Source organism: Eurosta solidaginis, chromosome 2, assembly GCF_040869045.1.
Source record: "Eurosta solidaginis isolate ZX-2024a chromosome 2, ASM4086904v1, whole genome shotgun sequence".
Lineage (NCBI taxonomy): Eukaryota > Metazoa > Arthropoda > Insecta > Diptera > Tephritidae > Eurosta > Eurosta solidaginis.
This window is the reverse complement of record NC_090320.1, coordinates 32257466-32281989: the sequence shown is the minus strand read 5'-3', so window position 1 is coordinate 32281989 and position 24524 is coordinate 32257466.

Genomic DNA, 24524 nt, shown 5'->3' with positions numbered 1-24524 from the left:
TTCTCACGCTTCGAGAACGATTTGGGCCGATTTAACATTTTTCGGTCTCAATTTAAGAACGGTTCGTGCTTGATCTTTGGTGGGAGGGAAAGTATTTTTTTAAATATATTTATTTAATTTTTATTAATAATAATATTTTTGTTATAAATAAAGAATATTTACAACAAAAAAATTTTTATTAAAATTCAAAAGTTTAAGAAAAAATGCATAATAAGCATTTTCTCATACATTTCTCTTATCGAGAAATTATTCTTATTTAAAGATGTAATCTGCATATATACTTAAAACATTTCATAACAAGTTTGAGAATTACCTGTGGATATGTGAATGTAACTGAACGAAAAAAAAGAGTTAAAAAATAGAACAAAAAAAAATTGTTTTAAAAAATTCAGAGTTTGGCGGTGATCGAACTCGCGCAACACGATCGCAAGCGCAACATCATAGCCGCTGGGCCACTACAACTGCTTGATAGCTGGTGCCAAATGGTGTATTTAACATTGTAGTGCACACGAATTGTACCGTTTTTTTTTTTTTCTTGGGCTTGATTTAAGAACATCGTTCTCATTAATAGAACATTTGTTCATATTTTAAGACCGACCGTTCTTTTTTCAAGAAAATGGTGTCAGTTCAAGAACAAGGTTGTTGTTTTAAGAACAGGTCGTTCGTTTTTCAAGAACAAAAAAGTAAGAACATGAAAAGCTTGAGTTGAGTCCGGTGGTGCTGGATTTTAGAACGGCGTTTTGCTCTGTGTATGTGGCTACCTTGTGACACACTAGAGGTAACATTAACAAAATGAGACCAACTGTTTTTAAATATAACGCTTTGCTTTCTTCCATACAAATACGAAGAAATCCAAGAAAGAAACAAAGGTGGAAAGCCTAGTCGATCAACTGTACAAGAGTAAGCAGTGGTAGACTTTATCAAAGCCTTGCTAAAATCAGTGTAAATAACATCAGATTCACAATCAAACTTGAAGCTGTCGGATAGAAGGGTTGTGAACTCGAACCCTTACAAAAGCCATGTTGTGATAAGTCAATCGCCGACGATACTCCATGTGCTAGTTGCTTTGTGATTATCGACTCGAATAGCTTTGGAACAACACTCAGTTTGGCAATTCCCCTTTAATTTGAGACACATGATCGGCTACCACTTTTATAGAGAGGAATTATCAGGGACTCCTTCCACTGCCTGGGGAAACATCCCTTGCTTCAGGGATGTTGAACAGAGAAGCTTTAGGTTGATATGTTGTTGTTGTTGTTGTAGCAATGCTCGCCCCATCTAATAGCCGCGACCGATCACAAATTGTCATCAATATCCTCTAACGGGAGTCCAAGGAAACTTGCCGTTTCAACAGGGGTGGACCATAAGGAAAGGGGTGTTAGAAGCGTTGGTTCCACATTACAATTAAAGAGATGGTTGGTGTCATGTGGGGACACATTGCAAGCAGGGCATACATTTTGTATGTCGGGGTTGATTCTGGATAGGTAAGAGTTTAACCTGTTACAGTATCCAGAACGAAGTTGAGCAAGAGTGACACGCGTTTCCCTGGGGAGTATGCGTTCCTCTTCTGCGAGTTCTGGATATTTTTCTTCAAGTACTGGATTCACCGGGCAATTCCCGACATAAAGGTCCGACGCCTGTCTATGGAGTTCACCAAGGACCTGCTTGTGTTTTTCCGCTTCATACGGCTGGGTTCTCAGGTGCCGTATTTCCTCAAAATGCTTACGGAGATGACTCCTTAGGCCCCTAGGCGGTGCTGGTTCGTCAATCAGATGTCTGTTGGGATGCCCAGGTTTCTGGGTATTCAACAGAAACTGTTTGGTCAGCATCTCATTTCTCTCCCTAATGGGGAGTATTCTCGCCTCATTATGCAGATGGTGTTCTGGGGACATAAGAAGACAGCCCGTGGCGATTCTGAGAGCAGTATTTTGGCAGGCCTGTAGTTTCTTCCAGTGGGTGGTTTTTAGGCTTGGCGACCATATGGGTGACGCGTAGCACGTAATCGGCTGGCTAATTGCTTTGTATGTGGTCAAGAGCGTTTCTTTATCTTTTCCCCAGGTACTGCCAGCAAGGGATTTGAGGATTTTATTACGGCTCTGAATTCTTGGAACAATTGCGGTTGCGTGCGCACCAAAATGTAGATCCTGATCAAACGTCACACCCAAGATTTTGGGGTGTAGGACAGTCGGTAGCGTAGTGCCATCGACGTGGATGTTCAATATGGTCGACATTTGGGGCGTCCATGTTGTAAATAAGGTCGCGGAAGATTTAGTCGGTGACAATGCCAGGTTTCGCGAGGCGAAAAAACTGGAGAGATCAGGGAGATAGCCGTTTATTTTATTGCATAGCTCATCGATCTTTGGGCCTGGGCCTGTGGCCATTATTGTGCAGTCATCGGCGTAGGAAACGATTGTGACTCCTTCCGGTGGTGAAGGTAGCTTAGATATGTAGAAATTAAACAAAAGCGGGGATAGGACACCACCCTGTGGCACCCCTTGTTTAATTCTCCTTTGTTTTGATGTTTCGTTTCTGAATTGCACCGATGCCTGCCGACCACCCAGATAATTTGCGGTCCACCTTTTAAGACATGGGGGAAGGGTGGACCCTTCCAGGTCTTGCAGTAACGAGCCATGGTTGACCGTATCGAAAGCTTTTGATAGGTCTAACGCTACGAGTACTGTTCTATGGTGGGGATATTGATTCAAACCGCAATTTATCTGGGTGCTAATGACATTTAGCGCGGAGGTATTGCTATGGAGTTTTCTGAAGCCATGCTGATGAGAGGCTAGCTGCAAATGTGCTTGGAAATAAGGGAGCAAAATGGCTTCAAGCGACTTTGCCACTGGCGGTAGGAGAGATATCGGACGATATGACTCACCTACGTTAGCTGGTTTCCCAGGCTTTAGTAGCGGGACCACCTTGGCCATTTTCCATTTCTCGGGTATGACAAAGGTGGAAAGAGACAGGTTGAAGACATGCGCTAAATATTTGAAACCCTCTTTCCCTAGGTTTTTAAGCATCGGCATGGCTATGCCGTCTGGGCCCACTGCTTTGGATGGTTTAGCGCGACCAATGGCGTCCTCCACCTCTCTAGCGGTGATGGTAATTGGTGACGCGCTGAGTTTGTGTTTATGTGCGTGTCTATTGGCTCTCCGTCTATCTTTGTCGACCGTAGGATGCATTATATATTGTCGGCAGAAAGCGCTCGCGCATTTTTTCGCATCCGACAGCACCTTATCGCCAAAGGCGATGGAAACTTTGTCTTTGTGCTTAGTCGGATTCGATAGGGACTTTACGGTGGACCAAAGTTTACCTACACCGGTAGAGAGGTTACAACCTCTTAGGTGCTCTTCCCATTTCGCCCGCTTGTGTTCGTCCGCAAGCAATCTGATGCGTTGGTTTATATCCCTTATTTGGGGGTCGCCTGGATCAAGCTGTCTTATGAGGTCGCGTTCCCTCGCTAAGCTTGCGGCCTCCGCCGGGAAGTGGGGCCGGATTTCGGGAATTCTCCCGGCGGGAATGAAATGTGCCGAGGCGGATTCAATGACCTTACGGAAGGCACGCTCCCCTTGGCGGGCATCAGTCGGGATAGGGAGGGCAGCAAAGCTGCTGTCTGTTGCAGATTTATATTCTTCCCACTTTCCTTTTTTGAAGTTTATGAAAGTGCGTTTTTCGGTGACGATGAAGTAGGCGGTACGCTCGAACGAAATAAGTATGGGCAGGTGGTCGGATGCCAATGTTACCATCGGCTGCCAGTTGACGCAGTTTACGAGTTCTGCGCTCACGATTGAGATATCTGGCGAGTTATGACAGCTTCCTACCATACGTGTGGGGGCGTCTCCGTTTATTGTGCAGAACGTCGTTTCGTCTATTTGATCCGCCAACATCTCACCCCTACTGTCCGCCCGCAAGTTTGAATGCCATAGGTCGTGATGGGCATTGAAATCGCCTAAGATAATGCGATTGTTGCCAGTGAGTAAGGCCTCGATATTAGGGCGGTATCCACTGGGGCAACAGGTGACAGGAGGGATGTAGATGTTGATGATTTCTAGATTTGCATCGCCTGACCGGACAGATAGGCCTTGACGTTCGACATTGTCACTGCGGTCGATGCCAGGATCAAATATATGATATTGCACAGAGTGGTGTATAATAAACGCGAGGCCGCCTCCATTTCCGCTCTCGCGGTCTTTCCTGTGGACATTATAACCAGAGCAGTTCTGCAATGCAGATCTTGCTGTGAGTTTAGTCTCTTGAATCGCAGCAATGCGGATGTTGTGCCGCTTCATGAAATCGACTATCTCCGTAATCTTCCCAGTTAGTCCATTACAGTTGAACTGCAGAATTCTGAAGTGCATGAGGGGTGACGCCGCCACTCTAGGGGTAAGTGAGGGGTGACTACGCCTAGGTTGTGGAAGGCCAGGACGCAATTGCTGTTGTGGCCTTGGGACTGGGCGCCCTTGGGCAAGCATTGGGGTACCCGGATGATTTGGGTTTGCGACCTGGCAACATGGCGCGATGAAACCCGTCGAGGGGTTGCCGTCGCGGAGACCAGAACATCTAGGAAAGTGGCACCACCCAAGGCAGGAGCTGCATTGAGCGGATGTCGCAAACCTATATATTCTGTGGTGGCAGACGGTGCAAACGGAGGCAGGGACTAAGAGTCCGTTTCCCTGACCTGCACGATTGCTGCCAGAAAAGAGGGGGGGGAGAAAAATACGGGGGCAGGGGCTGATGCTCAGCATTGCTACCAGCTCTACTACGAAGGTAGTAGTTATGAGTGGTATCAGCTGTTTGAGTTGTTGGCGCCGTGGGGCGCGAGCAGCAGCGGGTACTTGTTGTGGCTTGCTGAGCAGCAAAGCTGCTGGAAGGTAGTGGGGATACCCTTAGGCGTAGACTACGGGACACCCTTGGGCGTGAGCAGCAAAGAGCCACAAAAGATTTATAAAAGTTACGTGGACGTCGGGTTTTGGGATCAAGCCCAGAACAACCTGTCCGATGCAACCATCCCTTGCACGAGACACACTGAACAGAGTATGACCGTCCTAAAAAGATTCTTTTCTGGCAAATGCAGCAAAACTATTTCTCAGGACCGGGGTCAGGAGACGGACCCGGATTGGGTTCGATACCTTCCCGGAGTAAGAGAATATGTAGCAGTCCTGCTGCAAGGAGCTGCTGGGAGGATGACAATTTGTGGGAGGGACGAAACAAATTAAATGGGGTCACACTGAAATGACAGTCCTTGGTCGGGAAAAATCCCGAGTCGCTCCGGTACATAGAACCGACTGCCTTGGGAAGCGGACCTCATCAAATTCCATCAATTGTGCTTAAAACACGTGCTCAATACCTTAGGTTGACCTCATCAAATTCCATCAATTGTGCTTAAAACATGTGCTCAATACCTTTAGGTTGATATAGGTATTGAGCACATGTTTTAAGCACAATTGATGGAATTTGATGAGGTCCGGCAGAGTAGAATACCTTTTACCATAAAACATCCTCAGCGCAAATACTACGGACTGACGCTGAATTTAGCGGACACAGTCTAAATGGGTATTCCGAAGGCATCGAATAAGATGTATTGGAGTAGTTCGATTGGAGGAAATCGGCAACATATTAGCAATCACGGAATTAATTTATTAACTTTTTTTTAATCTGGGGACCAATTCACGTTCCGTGAAGTGATAAAATGAAGCTTTTTTTACATTTGAACAAATTTTTGTGTGAGGTTTTTTTTCATTCTATCACTTCACAGAACCTCACCCATTGGTGTGAGGTATTAGATCAAAGACACAAATTTGAAATTTTCTTCCAACTGAAAGAAATGTCTGTTGCCCCACAATGAAACAAAAACAAAGAGACTAAACTTTTCATTAACGACTTAAAACAAATGTTTCAGCAAGCCACGAGCTGGTTTGGTTGCCTGGTTGACTGGGCAACTCTAATCAGTGGCGTAGCAAAGGGCGGCGGGGCGGTCCGCGCCGGGTGTCACCTTTTTTGGGGTGACACCCACCCGGTGTCTCAACTTTAAGAACAATGTACAAACAAAAAAATCGCTAGCACAAAAATTTCTTTTTCTAGGATTCCCCAACTAGCACTAGCTCAGCTCTATGTATAATTCGGGGATTCCCGCAAAAGATTCTGACGCTGGATATTTTACAGGCAAGATATGTAATTTTATAATTGAATTTCATATTGCTTAACTAGTTTATGAGAAAATACTGTCACATTATCGACCATAACAACTGGCTTTTTGTTTTAGTGTAAAAGTCAAAAATGCCCCGGGGAGTGCATATATCCAAAAGAAAAAGTGGATTTCAGCAAAGGAAAACCAAACATGCTAGATTGGATGTAGCTCAAAGTATGTCTGGATCGATTTTTAAGTATGTTACAAAAACTGATGGCAGCCCAAGTTCATCAAAAGAAATTGATTTTTACCTTGATATAAATGCCAGAGATGATTTAGATAATATCACCTCATCTTCAGGAAGCAACATTGACAGTGTAGAATTAATTAACACAAACGAAGAAGATGCTGAAAATAATAGTAGCAGTACCATTATTGCTATCAATTTACAATTTCCTCAATTAAATTATGTGTCAGAATGGAGTATTCCTGTTCCTTACAATGTTCGCATTGAAATAATAAAAAATGGAACTGAATATTTCCCAAACAAGGAAGGACCATTTGCTACTGTTTCTAGACGCGGAACCAAAATTAAAGGTGACGCTCGTGATCTCTCAAAAGATTTGTTTTATAAAATTATGCCTAATGGTGAAAAAATCTTACGGTAATGGATGGTTTATTCCATCAGCTCTAATAACCTGTACTGTTTCTGCTGTCGTGTATTTGCTGTGGCCAATAATACCTCGGCAGTGTTTGGCAAGCGCTCCGAGTGTATTTCTTTCATAAAAAGCTTTCAGTGAAAACTCATCTGCCTTGCAGATGCCGTTCAGAGTCGGTATAAAACATGTAGGTCCCGTCCAGCAAATTTATAGGGAAAATCAAGAGGATCCCGACGCAAATTGGAAGAGAAGCTCAGCCTTAGATCTCTTCAGAGGTTATAGCGCCTTACATTTATTTATTTTTTAATAATACCAATGCGGGAACATTTACGACTGGATTTCAAAAGTGGTGGAAATTAAATCCGAAAGTAGCTGCCCACGAATGTTCAAATGAACATCTAGAAAATCTTGAGAAATAGAAAACTTTAGGAATGAGACGAAAACTGAATAAAACAATAGATGATGCTGCTTTGCAATTTATGGATATAGGAAAGCAGAAGTGGAAGCATCTTTTGATGAAATTGGGGGAAGATAAAACTTCAAAAGTATCATATTCGTCACCAGATATACATAATGAATTCATTAACTTTCTATCAAGAATAAGAATGGGATTTTACAGAATCTCTTCATCTTATGAATTGTTCGTGACGGTTTTCGTGTCCGTAGCTTCATGTGAGAGAAGTTTCAGTAAATTAATATTAATAAAAAACTATTTGCGGGCAACAATGACCCCATCGCGGCTTGGCAATTTTGGTATATTAGCCATCGAACACGAGGCAATACAAAATATAAATGTCGATGAAGTAATTGCTGAGTTTGCAGCTGTCAAAGCAATTGTAAGCAATTCCTTTTCTGTCTTAGTTTTTATTGTGTTTTGTTAGTTCTTCAATATTATAAATAATAAATGATCCATGACCTTTATCATATACAATTTATTGATTTTTACTTTCGATGGGGTGGCACCACCAACTTGCGCACCGGGTGCCACCCAAAGTAGCTACGCCACTGACTCTAATTGTTATAAAGAAAATTAGAATTTTAATTAAATGGTTTCATATGTTTGTTGCTGGAAAGGCAAGTAAAAACGCATGCATATTTGTAAGAGTGTATGTATGTGCCTAAGTGCTTGTAACCCTTTTAAAGTCAAGGCGTACATTTCCATTTGACTTTTCCCAACACCTTCATATTGGCCAAGAGCACTATCAGCTCATAGGAATTTACTGTCACATACACACACATGCACAGAGAAATGTATGTGGGATACTTTTTGCTATGACATACATGAGTGTAAATGTGTTTGTAATTACTTTCCGTATTCGCTTTCAATAACATTACTATCATCATTGTAGTATCTGTGGTTGCCAATGCACCATGTTCGTCTGCATTCCAATACTTTCTTATATCGCCTCTCTCCCCTTTTGAGCACACATCAGTACACAGACAACTGCATTTACACTTACAATCCTACATCCATGTAGTCTTTAACATTTTACACCAACGCCTTTTTCACTATCCGCAACATATGTGTAGTTAACCTACATTAGGGTGATCCTTTTTTTTCATAACGGGGGAAAAATAAATTGATATTTCAACTACTTTTATCTACACCGAAAACTGTTTGCTTTAGATAATGAAGATTGAGGATGATATCTGGAAAGATTAGAAGCTACCTAATGCAACATCTATAAATGGAGCTAAACACGAAAACTGTTGCGACTGCTTCATGGACATTAGCGAAGTGGTATCAGAAACCAGGACATATAACATATTTCCCTCTTAATGGAGCACATTATCCAACCATCTCTTAGGATTAATACACATATCCAACAGTTTTTCATTGTCTATGATGGTTCTCTCGGATGCAATCACTTTCAAACACTTTTCGGAGTGTCGTGAGATTTATTTTGTTTGGCTTCGTCGAACTTTCTAGATTTTACTTTTGCTAGAGTTGTTTGTAGTTACAATGACAACCTGGGTGTAACTAACTTCTAGAACAGGATTGTAACAGAGCTTCGATTCCGATATGTCGAAACTTCTGGTTGATTTAGACATTCGATTTCGGTACGAGAACTGTATCTCTGTTACCGTGCTTCCACTTCTAGATATAAACTATACTTCGTTGATGGAATAGATAGTACTAAAGCTTAGCTTCCAGCTATAAAATAAATTTTATGACATTGGGAAATCTAGTTATAAAATCTCTATATGGTAAACTCCTCGGAGGCAAATGGCGCCAGGTATTTGTTTATTTTATTAATTTATTTTATTTCAATGCACTTTCCTCTTCATTTCACAAGCGGCCCTTAAATATAAGTTTTAGTCTCATAAAAACGATTACCCTTCCAGGTATCGTTCATTTACCGCGGTCTGTACTTTTTAGCTTTATTCCACTAATAGTTTTCAAATTGTAACACGAAGGGCGTTATTGGCTCTATGATCCCATCCATTAGTCCGTTAAAGCATGTAGCCCAGTAAGCTTGATCAACTTACCGGATACCGTCTAGAGAAGTGCTCTAAAAATCTGAGTTATCTTGGCGACAAACCCGGTCGTTATTTTTGCAAATATATTTATTAGTGATTCGCCACAGTCGCAGCATCGGTGTGATAGCACAATGTCCAGTAATAGGTGCCCTAAGTGCTTTTTCTACGATTTTTTAAGTTGCACGTCGTTCCTTTTTTCTTAGAGAGTTTGTAAGGAAGTTCGTTATACCAACAGTGTCTTCTTTGATACTCCAAAGAAGTTCAGACATGGGGTTTCCACCTCGCTTTGATAACCTCGACATTACTATGCACTTTTCCTGTTGAAGTACCATCGGAACTTCCTAAGTCTTTAGTACTGATCTTATGAAATTTGAAACTCAAGTTCAGTAAATAAATTGGTCCACCCGAACATTTTTATAACACGTACTCACGTGAGAGCCCTCGCATTTTTGGTAAGCCACAAAGGTGTGCGCGTATGGGGCAATGTTTCGCTCAGCCACAGTATTTGTATGCAACATTACTCGTCAATTAATGTAATTAATTTCGTTGTACTGTGTATGAAAGTAAAAAAAAATTTTGCGTGTACTACACAGCCATTTGTATGCAAATGTTTTAACTCCAACTCTTTTGTTCTTGTGCACGGCTAACATTTTGAGCATCTCATCATAGTTCTTTTGGGTGTTCAGAGCGCATCAGATCAGTGCAATGCACAGTGGAACTAATTGGCGGGTTGACTAAGCTGAAATGACTTAACATTACGTATGTCACACAAGCATATTGTATATAGGAACCAATGATGGTAGCCACCGTATAAAAAAAATCACATACAAAGAATGAAGGAAAGAGTTTGGTTTACTGTTGCAGGCGGCAATCAAAGGTGCGAATGAATGACATCCAACATATTGGAATCTGACAAAAAGCACAGCAAAAAGAAAAGCCCTATGGACGAATCTATTGAGCAACTACACGATTTTTTCTTTTGCTCAATTTGCTTATTTTTGGGTGTGTCTATATTAATCTTGCACCACTTTACCATTTACATACTTCACTTTGGTTTTTGCCTGACCCATTTTAATCAAATTTTTATGTAATTATATCACGATGGCTAAATTTTTACTCCACAGAATATTATGAAATATTTTGTTAGTTTTTAAGCATCAAAAAGAAAAACGTGGTCTTGCTAAGGGTGCTAATGACCGAAACACAATCAAAAGATATTTTATCAAGTTTTTAGGCCCTGTGCTCTGAATCTCACAATTTAATAGTTAGTGCTTTTGCAATAAATGTGAAAATAAATAAACGTCGCGCGCGAAAGAGACAGAGAGCAGCGGTCGCGAAAGCGACGGGATAAAACTAAAATATGACTTATGTCGCCATTACTGGTTTAAGGGAATAAAAGGCCGCCGCGGTGTGGTTGTAGCGTACTTCGCCTACCACACCATAGGTCCTGTTCAGCCTCCGGGCAAAGCAACATCAAAATTTACAAACAATTTCAATTAGAAGAAAGTTTTTCTAAGCGGGATCGCCCCTTGGCAAACACTCCGAGTGTATTTCTGCCATGAAAACATTAAACATTAAGGAAACATTAGGAAACATTAAAAGGAGCACGATGCAAATATCTATAAAGAAACCAGCCTGCCGATGACATCAATGAAATACCCATTCTTCGTACCGTATTATGTAGTACCGAAGGTATGGCTGTACGTCAATTTCTTCTATTTTATAGTTTTTTTTAGGTAAAATTCAAAAGAAATAAACCTTTTTTCAAATGAAATGAAACTTTTTTCAAAACAAATGAAACTTTTTTCAAATCCGAAGAAACTATTTTTAAATAAATTAAAATTTTTTTTCGAATTAAATGAAACTTTTTCCAAATCAAATAAAACTCGTTTCAAATCAAATTTCCTTTTTTAACTCCGTCGGAGAAAGGTTAAAATAACAAGGAATGATCTTCTGGTTCGGTACTAGGTATCGATCTCTGGAATATTACTTGCGCAAGTCTTCTTCGCTTGGACTAGCCAGAGAGAAACTTTCTTTTCGCTCTCGCAGGCGGCATGACAGCTTTAATACGAGGACGTAGCTGCAAGCTTGAACTAAACTAGTGTAAAAAGATGGATGACTGTTCACGATCTTCTGCTAGCAAGAACAAAAATCGAGATCGTCTACCTCACGAAGGACATACTCCCACTATCAGTAGCATTACCGTTGGGGAAGAGGAAATAGAAACGCGCACCTTAACGAAATGTTACGGTGGGAGACGTAGACAGTCAACTGCCATTTTCGGAGCTGATACGAGGAACCTGCGAAGGGCTGCGCACACAAAAGCGAGAGATTAATGGCACACATAGGCGGCTTAAAGCCGTGAGCAAGGAAGTTGGTTACATCAGCCTCGGATGGTATACTTTTATACGATTCTGAAATTTTGGCGGATGCAATGAAACACCGGAAGCATTGAAAGCTTTCACTTCGGCCTAACGCAGAAGGGCGCTCCAAATTGCATCAGCTTACTTCCCGGTCTCCGGCGAAGCTATCCTGATGGTTACGAGAACCATACCAATATATGTATTTTCTCGTGGAAGAGGGAAAAGCAAATTACAACAGCATAACAGAAGCAGCAAAGATACTGTGGGCGCGCAGTCGCTAGAAGAAGCAATCCGACGTTGGAAACAACAGTGAAGCAGCAGTACTGCAGGACAGTTGGCCACGAAATAAATTCTCGAGCGATCACTAGGAGAGGTCTACTTCAGTGGTGTACTTGAGGGCTTCGTAGGGCTTTGGGAAACTATTCCGCGTTAACTTGCATGTCGTGTGAGCGCGGAAATATAGATTCAATAAAGCAAGCAGTCAATCAGTTTTAGCTTGTACTTCAAGCATTAAACATCTCATGCATGAGTTCTATGCTCACACATTCTCCATGTATTTAAATCCATACTAATATAAAAAATTTTTAGTTTGTATTCGAAGCTCTGTTGGCGTTGTGCTCCACTGGTCTAGTTACTTTCACCTGACTAAATTTTTAACCGGAACCGGTTACTTCCGTAAATATCTCTACAGATTGGTTGAATACCCAAACTGTAGTGTTCTGTGCAAAATTGGACGATGTATGCCACACTTTCTTCGAATGCGAGCACTTAGACGAACAGCGAAGGAGCATAGAAGAGATGCTTGGTGAGTGAGTTGCGGTCCGTAGTAGGAATATGTTCTTCCTATTTATTTATGTATTCATGCACCAGCACTACTAGTGAGCCTTTTTTTTCAATTTTTCTTCATTATTTCTTATTTACGGTATGATTCTCAATTTTATGCACCAAACTCTAAATGACTTCAGCAATGCTTGCGAGAAGCAACGTCGACTAAGTTTGTGAGATTGTTTGGCAAAGTACTTCATTTCATCTACTTTGACTAAATTTATGTTCTGCCGTACAAACATACACACATCCCGATATTATATATACATACATACTATGTACACCTAGAAGAGTAATTTGAGAGCTAGCAGGAGTTTCATATTTCAATTGAGTTTTTATAAAATATCATCATAAATTCTTTATGGATAGTTTTCTACGCTGACTCACTTTTTTCAAGCACTTACTACTTACTGCTGTCGTTTGTGCAGTTTTTGAGTGCTGCAATCAAACAAATGTACGGTTATTTCTCGTACTTCATATTTGTTTTTTTTTCAGTGGCGTTTGATATTAAAGAGTTTTCGAAAAAATCACATATTTGATGAACGTCTTTTGTTTGATATTCAATCAGAGCCAATTTGAAGTTATGCAACTTACTTTTCAAGGAAAGGAAAAAGAAATTGATTAGCTCTCTCGAAGGGGAGAAAGTAGAGGATTTACGCGCTTGTCGGTGGTTTAAGGCGAAATTTCATTTTTATTGAAAAATGAGTTTTCAGTGAGCTTTTGCTTTATTGATTGCTCAACTAAGATTTTTTTTGTGGAATTCAACTTCTGCGTCCCGAACATAAAGTACACCAACCGAAATCGAGTCTTTAACTTGATTTCTCCAACACAGAAGCGACTTTTCCCCTCACCACACCTTCTGGCTGCGTAACTATTGACAATTGGATGAAGCCTTTTCATTGACCCTAGTTCTCCGTCCAGGTAATTGCATATATGTAATGAGAATTCTCTAAGGTCTGAAGTTTAGCCTGACTAATCATTACAGCTTTTTGCAAGTAGATGTCGGGGCTATCAACTATGTGGTGGATGGAATGCTACCCTGTTCATCATTAATTAGGGAATTCAACATACATATACTCGGACAGTCCGCTATAAAAGCGCAGTATGATAGCTGCCTTTCGAGCTAAGTCTGTGAGTACCTGAAATCGTTTGCGGGCTCATCGAGCTAATTTTCAAATTATGTCGATGCCAGTACATAACGGCATGGCTGACAAATGGATGCCAATATGAGCTTTGAAACGCCGCTGGCCACTAGCAACCTACTTCCGATAGAATCAACCTTGTGCCAGCTAAGCAAACGCTGAGCTAACACCACCCTCTGTTATGTGCCGATATCCTTTAGGGCATTTGCTGTTGCCAAGCGCTTAGTGGAACTGCTAGGCCTCGCCGTTTTTCCAATGGTAATTGGAGAATTGGCGGTCACAGCCCTATAGGAATCCTTACCCTGCTCTCGGTATGCGGGACAACCCCAACTGGATTAGCTGAATAAAAGAAACGTATGTTCTGGACATTTAAGAGTTTAACTTGTTACAGTATCCAGAACGAAGTTGAGCCAGAGTGATTCGTATCTCTCTTGGTAGTCCGTTTTCTTCTTCTACAAGGGTTGGATTGTGTATATTGATAACGAAGTTGACCGGGCCCGGCCTACCGAAGGTGTTTCCCAATTCTGTGTGAACTAGGCTTAGGGACTCCTTATGCTTAACTGAACCTGCGGCTGCGTAATCGGGAGCCGGATCTCATCACAGCGCTTACGGAGATGTTCCTTATACTTATGAATTGAGGATTTTTTTGCAGATTTGTACTTTAGATACAATTTTGGAGGAATGCGCCTTGAATGTTAAGTGTCATAGAACGTTACTCCTAAGATCTTTGGGTGACTGACTAGCGTAATGCGATAGACGGGGACGTCCAAATACTTGTGTTATCAGTTCCTTCCACATCATAAACAGAGTGACCCTGGATTTGGTCGGTGATAGTACCAGGTCACGCGAAGTGAAGAAACCAGATAGACTCTCCCCTAGCTATTTATTTTAAAAACTTTGTAAGGATATCACACCACCCTCTGGCACCCCCTGTTAAATTTCCTAGGATTTGAAGTTTCGTTCCTAAACTGAGGATATCACACCACCCTGTGGCACCCCCCGTTAAATCTCCTAGGATTTGAGGTTTCGTTCCTAAACTGAAGGGACCCTTACCGACCATTCAGATTATTTCCGGTACATTTTTTTAGACAATGGGGAAGGGGTGAACCTCCTATGTCTTGGAGTACGGTGCCGTCGGATGTGAGTACCGGCCTCGAACTTCTAGAAAGGTTTGCGATGCAAGATGCGAAGCAAAGTTGCATAGCTACTTTCCTTTAAATTAGATCACCTCCAGAAGTAGTTGAAAACGCAACGGATGAAGGTACCTCTCGGGAGCCATAGGCGTTGGCATAATACTGGCAGTCCCTCCAGTTTGATAGGAATTAACTCAAGGTAAGATATTACAAATCGATAAGAATCTTATAAAAGTAAGCAATTCAATCTTGCTTGAGTTTAGTAACCCATTTCAATATTAGGAATTCAAAAGACAGCATAAAAAATGTACAAAAACTATCTTGAACTGCATATCAAAGGTCTCTTCTACTAAGACGGCACTAAGTGAAGTGTTGTGCGCTTATTTTTAACTTTCTGAATTTCTAAGCTCAAAAAATATGTAGAAAGGAAAATTCTTATGCCACAACCAAACACATACAAAATCAAATCAATACATATAAATTTTTGAAGAAAAGGCTAACCAAAAGTAATGCTCACTTATGGATGCACTCAGCCCAGGACTCGTATCAGCCAGGGTTCAAGTGTACCAAAAAAGAGGGCAATGCTTTTATGTTTTCAAATTTATTTTTTTGCCCTTCCCCTTTCTGCTTGTTATTATTATTGTTATTGTAATGCTTATTATCTTGTTTACATTATTGGTATAGCTGCTGGGCAACGGTTATTATTGGTGTTTGCTGCAGATTTTACAACAATAAAATTGTATGCTAACATCATTGTAGTAGACGAGTAAGTTGCTGTTGTTGTACAAAAAAAGTGTGACCACAACAAAGTTGAAAAAATTTGCTTAACTCAGCCATTGGCTATTATCATATAATGAAATTTTGTTGTTGTGATGGTTGCCTTATTGTTATGATTTCTATTTTTGAGTAGCCTTTATAACGTTTCTTCAGTCTCAGCTAAGTTTCTATCACAACTTCAGCACCCTCAGACTCCCAACTGTCCTTTCAAACTCCACACATCCTTCATCCCTGCTAATAAAAGAAATCACACAGTGCAATCGTATTTCCTTAACCAATTTGTTTGCAAATCACTTCATCGAGAAAACGAAATGAAGAGCACAAATTTATACGATTATCCTTTCTACGCGCTCGTTCGACGACGCAGAGCACCTCCATAAATGCACACCCATAGACGTATATACATATGTAAATCCAGCGGCGAACCCGCACGCATTCACATAGAACTGACGTCTTGTGAGAAATGCTGCTAGTGACTTTGCAGCTGTGTGCGGCTTGATGGTTTTACCAAAATTTGTGGATGCACAGGTTGCGTCGAAGTCACATTAAGAGGTTTTGTGTTTGCCATGTAGGTAGATAGGGATAATTGCTACGACCCAGTCGCCCAAGTAGCTAATGAAATGCCATTTTGATGCCAATGAGTTTCATTTGAACCTCTTGAGTGCTACATCGGATAAGTACTAGACCAGCCCGAGTTGTTCATAAAATCAAGAATATATGGGGTCCTTATTTCCAAAAAGGAGCTCTCGAAAGATATTAAACATGTTCTAGTTAGGGCCGTGCAGCCCGTCATTTACACAAAAAATGCTCAACAGTTTAATTGCAGTTACGTCTTTGCAACTTCTACAGCGGTCATTATGCGGATTACCCATTTTTTCCGCATGCCTGCTTAGCCTAACATCTGATTACGGGTGCAGACCGCCCTAAGTTTATGAGTATCGGCCCTAGATCTACCCAGTAGCCTCCTTGTCCTCCTTTCATTGTAGTCTGAATATGTAGCTCTTGAAATTGCTTGGCTTGTGGTGCTCTTCCACCTTTGCTGAGCTTTGATTACCTAAAAATTCCGAACATCCCCCTTGGCTACCACTAGGTGTATGCCTACTTCGTCACTGGTTATTCCTTCACCTTCCTCCACTGAGCCCATATGTGGCACGTCATCAGCCATCTCATTTCCTTGGAAGAGAAGCTCGGCCTAAATCTCTTCGGAGGTATATCCGCGCAACGATGCGCCAACTCGAAGCTAGCTTCGCCGTTACAGATGTGGTAAAACGACGGACCAAATAAAGTTAAGGAAGAGTTTGGCTAATCTGTTTTTGGAGTAAGGCTGCTCCGAGTAATGCGCCAAGTTTCTAGTGGGATAGATGGAACTTCCTAGTGATTTGCTCTAAGTAGAAGTTGCGTCAGGCCTGATTTTCTAAAATCGTAATATCTTATATATACAACAATTAATGCAGGACGAGGACAGAGGCAATGGTCTGCTAATACAGTGGTCCCATGTGGATGCTTTTAGGTTGCCAAACATTCATTGGGTGTATTTGAAATAACTAACGAAGAATAAGAGCTTAGCGACTAAAAAATCGAGATTAAAGTTGAGAAGGGTGGCACGAGTTTCCTGCTCAATAAAAGGGACGAACAATTAATGTTCACAACATATTCCGGACTAGAGTTGATACAGCCACTTTATTAAAAAGATATACAATTTTGCTGTAAAACTTGGTAAATGTCATCGTTTTGTGGCACCTTGTATATGTATGCGCTTATCCACGCATTAATACCAGGTTGTGGTAACCATTGAATTTCGGTTAGCCGGATGGGTAATCTCTTGTTGGATGTGGATAGCTTGACCTACAATCTATCTATCTGTCTATTTCTCGGTATCAGTGTCTGTTTGCTCCCACGGCTGTCTACTTTTCAGCCGCTAGCCATCAATGTACGTCATCCAACAAGAGATTACCCATCCGGGGTTGCGAATTGAAAACGGAAAAACTTTACCGCATTTGCATTTTCGTAAAATTGATGTTTGTTGTAGCACACAAAGTAACACACAGTAGAAGTTCGCAAATACTCCGCAGACATTCAACAGTATTAACTACATAGGCACTCATGGCGCAGAGATATGATAAAAGAGGCGTGACAAAAAAGGAACGTTATAAAAATAAAAATAAAATATAAAAATACTGATAACGAAGGACTTTTTTAATTTTTATTTTTCCCCATTTTTAATACAATTTGGATGAAGCGGATTAGGCTAACCGAATTTAAGTGGCATATGAAAAGGAGGTCAGTAAGCTTGCGCTCGTATTATGCTTTTGAACTAACTTAACCGGAGCATGTTCATTGTTTGTTAATGCGGTTGGGTCACACTAACAATTTAGTATTTTTAAACAACAACAATCAAACTACAAATAAGTTAACAACTTGTTTCGACCCAACACAAATTTGAGCAACTTCCTCGTTTGGTCTTTTAAGCAATGTTGTTGTTCATGTTGACTTAGATATCCTTATACATATAAATAAACATATACTAGGGATGATACGAATCTTCGACACAGTTTGGTCGAAACTTCAAATTAGTTTCGACTTCTGATTCTTGTGATAGCCGAGTAGCAGATACAAGATAGAGACAGATTTCCCAAGTTCCTTATTTAATGTGTTTGGCTTAACCGGCTGGTCCGTGAAGCTTAGCATATATTGAATGGGTACATTTTGTTACCAGAAGTTTGCTTATCGAAACCCCAATCAAAATGCCTATGCTATAAGTAAAATATCTCCGTATTCTTGGCAACCCGCATTTTTTACATCTGCTATTATGCCTAGGTCCAATTTGAAAGCATGTGACGCCAGAAGGCAGACGGATTCGATACCTTCCCGGAGCAGGAGAATATGGCGCAGTCCTTCTGCAAGGATCTGCTGGGAGGATGACAATTTGTGGGAGGGACGCAACAAATTAAATGGGGTTACACTGAAATCACAGCCCTTGGTCGGGAAAAATCCTGAGTCGCTCCGATACATAGAACCGGCTGCCTTAGGAAGCGTTGCCACCATGTCTACAGGTGGAATATGCAGAACTGCTACACTATAGCCGTCGGAGTTGTTTTCAGGGCTCCCTTGATAGCCTGCATAACCCCTATATTTTTTTGAGGAAGGTTTTGTTTTTTGTGTGTCTTCGCTGTATATACCCAATAAGAGTGAGGGCGATAAACCCCACGTACACCGCAGCATAAACTGCCGTTCGAGGCCTTCTTCACTCTCTACTTACTGTCTAGAATGATTCCTTAATCACTGTAAATGCCTTGACTAAAAATTCGGTATGATACTGCGGAAGAAATACTCGACACCAAAGAGTACCGTCACTGAAGTATCGAGTATAAAATACCGGTATCGAATGTCAAAAGTATCGTCGTGTAAAAGTATCGTATCGAAATTCGGGTCCCTATCTGAAACCTCGATTTTTTTTTGCCCAGTATGTTGTCCATTTTTTGGGACCTTAACAAAATCGAAACTAATTCAAAACACAGGGAAAAACAAAAACAGGAAAACATAGAGTAATTGCTTCGCAATCTGCTCTACAGAGCCTTTTGCTTTCTAAGATGTGATGCACTACAACAACCAACAAACTAAAATCAATTCATTATAAAATTTTTAACAAAAACTCCTGTTATGCAAAGTCGCATTGGGGTCCCAACTCGAACTGCAAATTGAATATTCTTAAAGAAATGCATTCCAAAACCACATTCAGCATATGGCAGATATGAAATAGCATAAATTATTTTGGTGTGCTCGCAGATGAAAGTTTGAATATGGATGTGAAGGTATGTAGAAGCATATGCATTAATGTATGTATGTAGTTGGAAGAGCAAATAAAAGCCTGTTGGCCGGAAATGGAAATTAAGTTTGAATATTACATTTGCGGCAATGGTCAGGCGGTAAAGCTGCAGTAGAGTGATTGGAACCCCAAAGCTGCAGCTGATTAAAGTGGCGAAAAGTTAGTGACAACTTGCAATGGATTTATATAAGAGTGGATGAAGATACATGTAAGTACGTATGTGTGTGTTTGTGTTTTTGTAAAGAAGTATGCAAGTTGACTTCAAAAGCAAATTCACTTCAGTCTTTCACATGCATATGTGTGTATGGCTATCGGTATGATCTTGTGTATGTTTGCATTTCGATGTTTACATGGCAAACAAAGCAATTATTATTCCAATGCTGTTGGCGAAGATTGTCTCATCCTAAAACAACAATCACACATACATCCAAGGGATTGAGCTTTGCTGCTTCTTGTGTGTCTTAATAAGGAAGTGTCCAGTTCATTGTTAGTTCGTTATGATTAAATTAAATCTGTAAGGTATACAAGTATATAGAAGTTTGAACATGGCTTCATGTGTGTGTGTGTGTGTGTGGGTGGGTGTGTACACTGATTGCATGCCACACACGCTTCGGCTGAACAAGCAATAATTTCTTAGCAAAAACAGAGACAATTTTAAGATAGAGATGTTGCAGGGACCAAAAATAGTGTGAAGCAAGCTTCACAAAACTCTATCTAGTAGGTCACATTCACCACTTAACACAGCAGAATTTGTTAAACTACCACTGTCTGTATTTATTATTTAACAATTATTAGTGCACTTTTTATTCAGCTAATCTGTTCAGAATTTTAATTTTTACTCTCTAAAACTCCAATCAGTGTATTTTGTGTGCATAGATTATGTTAAAAATTGTGTTAAAGTTTGTGGTGTGGTGAAAGTGACCTACTAGAATTTTGTGAAGCTCCGCTGTTTTCCACTGAAGTTCGCGCCTGCAATATCTTTATCTTCCAAAAATCTTTGGTAAAAATAACAACTTCGTGAGTGTCTTCTAAGTAAAGTCCGCTGCTGGAAAACACACGCACGCATATAGCCTGTAGAGTGTCATACAGCGTCCGCCAAAAGAAACTAAATTACTGTTTTCATATAAAGGAAGATGCGCGCTTTTGGTTTGCCATATTTATAATCAAATAGCAAATTCAGCCGATACAAGGCGTATTATCGCTTTGCTCTCGAAGTTTTAAAGGTTTGATAACGATGAGTTATCGGTTTGTTATCTACATGTTATGGATGTGATGTCGACTTCTTATCGACCAGCTATGGGTTTGTTATAGGCGTTTATCGACGAGATATAAGTTATTGACTTTTTATCGACAATTTGTCAATTATTTATCGAAAGAATATCGATGTTATCGAAAAGTTGTCGATTATTTATCGAGGAAGTATCGACATGGCATCACAAAATTATCAAAATATATCGATCTGTTATCGCAAATGTATCGAGTTGTTATCAAAAGCTATCGAATCAAATATCGACAAAGCATCGGTTTGTTATCGGAGTGTTACCGATTTCATATATATCGCTCATCGATTTTTTGTGAAACAGATAACGATAAAAGTTCAATATAAAATCGGTGACAGATCATAACCCGTCATTTAACAAGCCGGTAAGAAAACAATAAGAAGCTGATGACTCGGTAACTGATAACTAGACGATAATAGCTCGCTGTCGATAATAAGCTATTGAGAATCCGACAAAGCTCGCCTCCAAAAGCACAACCCAGCTATCTCTTTTGGCAAAACCTGTATATTCAACCTTTTTATAGCCACATCCCAACTATTTTCGTTAATATGCTAACCAAGGTGTGGTATCTTCTTTGCCTCCACACCCGAATTGAGTTACGACATGGTTTTTCTTTTAGTTTAAATATTTTAGTTTAAGTTCATTGAAGAATTTATTGGATTTGATTGTGTGCTAATTGTTTTGGGTATACATTAAGCTGGGTCGATTTATTAACCTACATCGCGCCATCGATTTTTCGATAGGTTTTGGGCTCAGGAAAAAAATTTCCACCAAACATACCCAAAAAAATAATTTTCGAGCCTGCAAAATTTGAGTTTTTGGACTTTTTTTTTCTTTGATTTTAAGGTTTGTTTCATGACCTACTAAAAAAATTTTCATTGGATTTTAAAATTTTCATGTATACCCTGTCTGACTCAAAATTGTCCGCTAAAAACTTTGGCGATAACAGTTTTTTGAAAAAAAAAAATATTTTTTGGGTTTTAAGGAGTGTTTTGGTGAAAAAACGTGCAAGTGTTGCCGATGAAAACGAATTTGTCTCATAGTTCCTATCCCACTTAAAATTATGCGATAAAAACTTTGGCATTAACAGTTTTTAAAAAAAATATTTTTTTGGTTTTTGGGACTTGTTTTGGTCGAAATCGATTTTTTTCATTTTCAAGGCTCCAAATCATTTTTTATGTATATGTTTCACCATTTTTTTCACCAAAACACTCCTCAAAACCCAAAAAATATATATATTTTTTTTTTTCAAAAAACTGTTATCGCCAAAGTTTTTAGCGGACAATTTTGAGTCGGACAGGGTATACATAAAAATTTTAAAATCAAATGAAAATTTTTTAAGTAGGTCATGAAAAAACCTTAAAAATCAAAGAAAAAAAGTCAAAAAACTCAAATTTTGCAGGCTCCAATTTTATTTTTTTGGGTATGCTTAGTGGAACTTTTTTTTTTTTCCTGAGCCCAAAACCTATCGAAAAATCGATGGCGCGATATGGTTGACTTTCGTCCATGCAAATCAACCCAGCTTAGTATACATGTTGAGAGTATGTGGCGCGTTGCTGTGCGCTCGGAAGCGATTGTGGGTGATTGTTTGGATAAATTAGCATGAAAGGTTGTGGTACTTAAAATTATTAAAACATGAATATAAGCTGCTTTCACAGCAGTATCGATGAAAGCTGAATAAACTACATGAAACGCATGACATATCAGCTGCTTGAAGCTAATGTTTCCATGTCCTTAGAAGGGGCAAAGGCAGAAGTGTTGCAAGAACTTGAGGAGACTTAGAAATTTTGTTTACTTATATTGGAAAAGCAGTGGAAGGAAGTAACAATCAGCGCAAATACTAGTACTTTAGACCTCTTTTCCGGAGTGGTTTATTCTCAATTTCTTTCTGATAGACTAATCCGAGTTTTTTTCTGTACTGGAAGCATGTTAGTTGTGTGGCCGCGAATTGAACAATTGAGTTCCTACCGCAGGAATTAAACTGCCACACAATACCTCATATCGCTTGTGGATACCGTATTCTTGATACAATGACCTCTTTCTATAATCCATTCCTGTTTCACAAACTCGTTCTTAACTTAGTTCTAGCCAGAGAAATAGTGACAGTGCCAGGCCCTATGGAAAACCTCCGTACATATATTCTGTAATATCACTAGCTCCCAACTTGGTGCTTAAACTGCTGGGTCTCAAAGTTGACACTATGCAATTTAGCATACAGCCCTCAATATCAGGAACAATTCAATCAATTGAAAAACTATTTTACAGTTTACTAGCTTTACCCGGCGTACGTTGTAACGCCCGAGATCGAATGAATGGTACGTTATTTTTTGTTTTGTTTTTTGATAATTTAGTTTATTGTTCTGTAAATTTAATTGAATTTTGTACCCATATTTGGTGAAATTTTTGTTTAAAACATAGCGGCCATGGTAAAAACACGGACTCTCTAAATTTAATCCTGCAATAATAAACGATTGTCCTTGTGCTTTGTTGATTGTTATTGCAAAGGCAGGGCGCACAGGAAACTGTAAGCGCTTATAATTGAATGGCAAATCTGTAGAATCATTGGGATCCGTGGTATGAGCACATCTTCACATTTACTTTTACCGCTGATGATTGTTGCTTCGATTACATTCGGCATTATTTTCTTAACGGAAAGTCTGGTTCCATTGCACAATTTTGGTGGGTCTAAATTCCGAAGAAGCATGATTGGTGAGCCAATTTTCAAAGTTAATATATGTATGCGCAGGCATTCCAGGTGGTTTTGAAGAGTTTAGAAATTCAATTGGATAATTCACAATTTGATCTTCATCTATAACTGTGTCGATCTGTTTATATTTCGTCACTTCAAGTGGAAGTTGTTTTTGAATGCGGTCATTGATTTTGTTAACGTGATCATTTTTGGGAGCTAAACTTAGTCGTTCGCATAGCCAAAAAAAATTTAAATTTAAAGTTCTTAATTCTGAAATATGAAAAACCTTCGTCTTGATCGAAGGAACCTATAGCCAAAATTTGGTGATGATTGAAGTGTGGGAACTACGTTTCCATAGGGAACACACACACAGAATTTGATTTTTATAGAAGATGTAGATAGACTGAATATATTTTTTTAACGGCGGCAGATTACTAAACTTCCAAAAGGAATAACAGCCAAACACAACAATGCAGTCAAACTTTAGGTGTTAAAATAACCTAAGTTTGTACGGCAGCCAAAGTTCTAAAAAATCCCATTTGTAGGGAAGGTGCCACCCCCCTTTTTTCCCAATTCCACATTTTACGGGAGCTGTTAGGACTTAACGTCATATAGCTCCTTACCAATTTTCATTATCCTACCATTACTACATCCAGAGATGTGCAGTATGATATATTTCATTTGTATGGGAGGTGCCACGCCCCTTTTTCCCAATTCCGCAGTTTCTTGGTGGTGCTAGGGATTGACCTCATATAACTCCTTACTGAATTTCAATGTTCTGGCATGTATACCTTCAGAGTTATGCAGTACCAAAAATTCCATTTGTATGGGAGGTGCCACGCCCCTTTTATATATCAAAATTATTTTTAGCCTAAAACCTTCGTATTGATCGAAGGAACGTATAGCCAAAATTGGTGATGATTGAAGTGTAGGAAATACGTTTCTATAGCGAACACACGCACACACAGAATTTGATTTTTATATATATAGATTCAAGGCATTGTGGACCCTCTTCTTGGTAAACAAAAAGATTACTTTGGCAATTGCAAACTAAAGGTCTTTCGCGATGAAGAGAAATCAAATGTTTTATGGCTCGAAATTATATACTGTCTCGAGATGAGGTGGGATGAATCTTGTAGTATTGGGAGGGATGATTCATAATTCTATCCGTGGTGACAATCATGTGCTTCGAAGGCCTTAGGTGACTTTATGAGCATAAAAG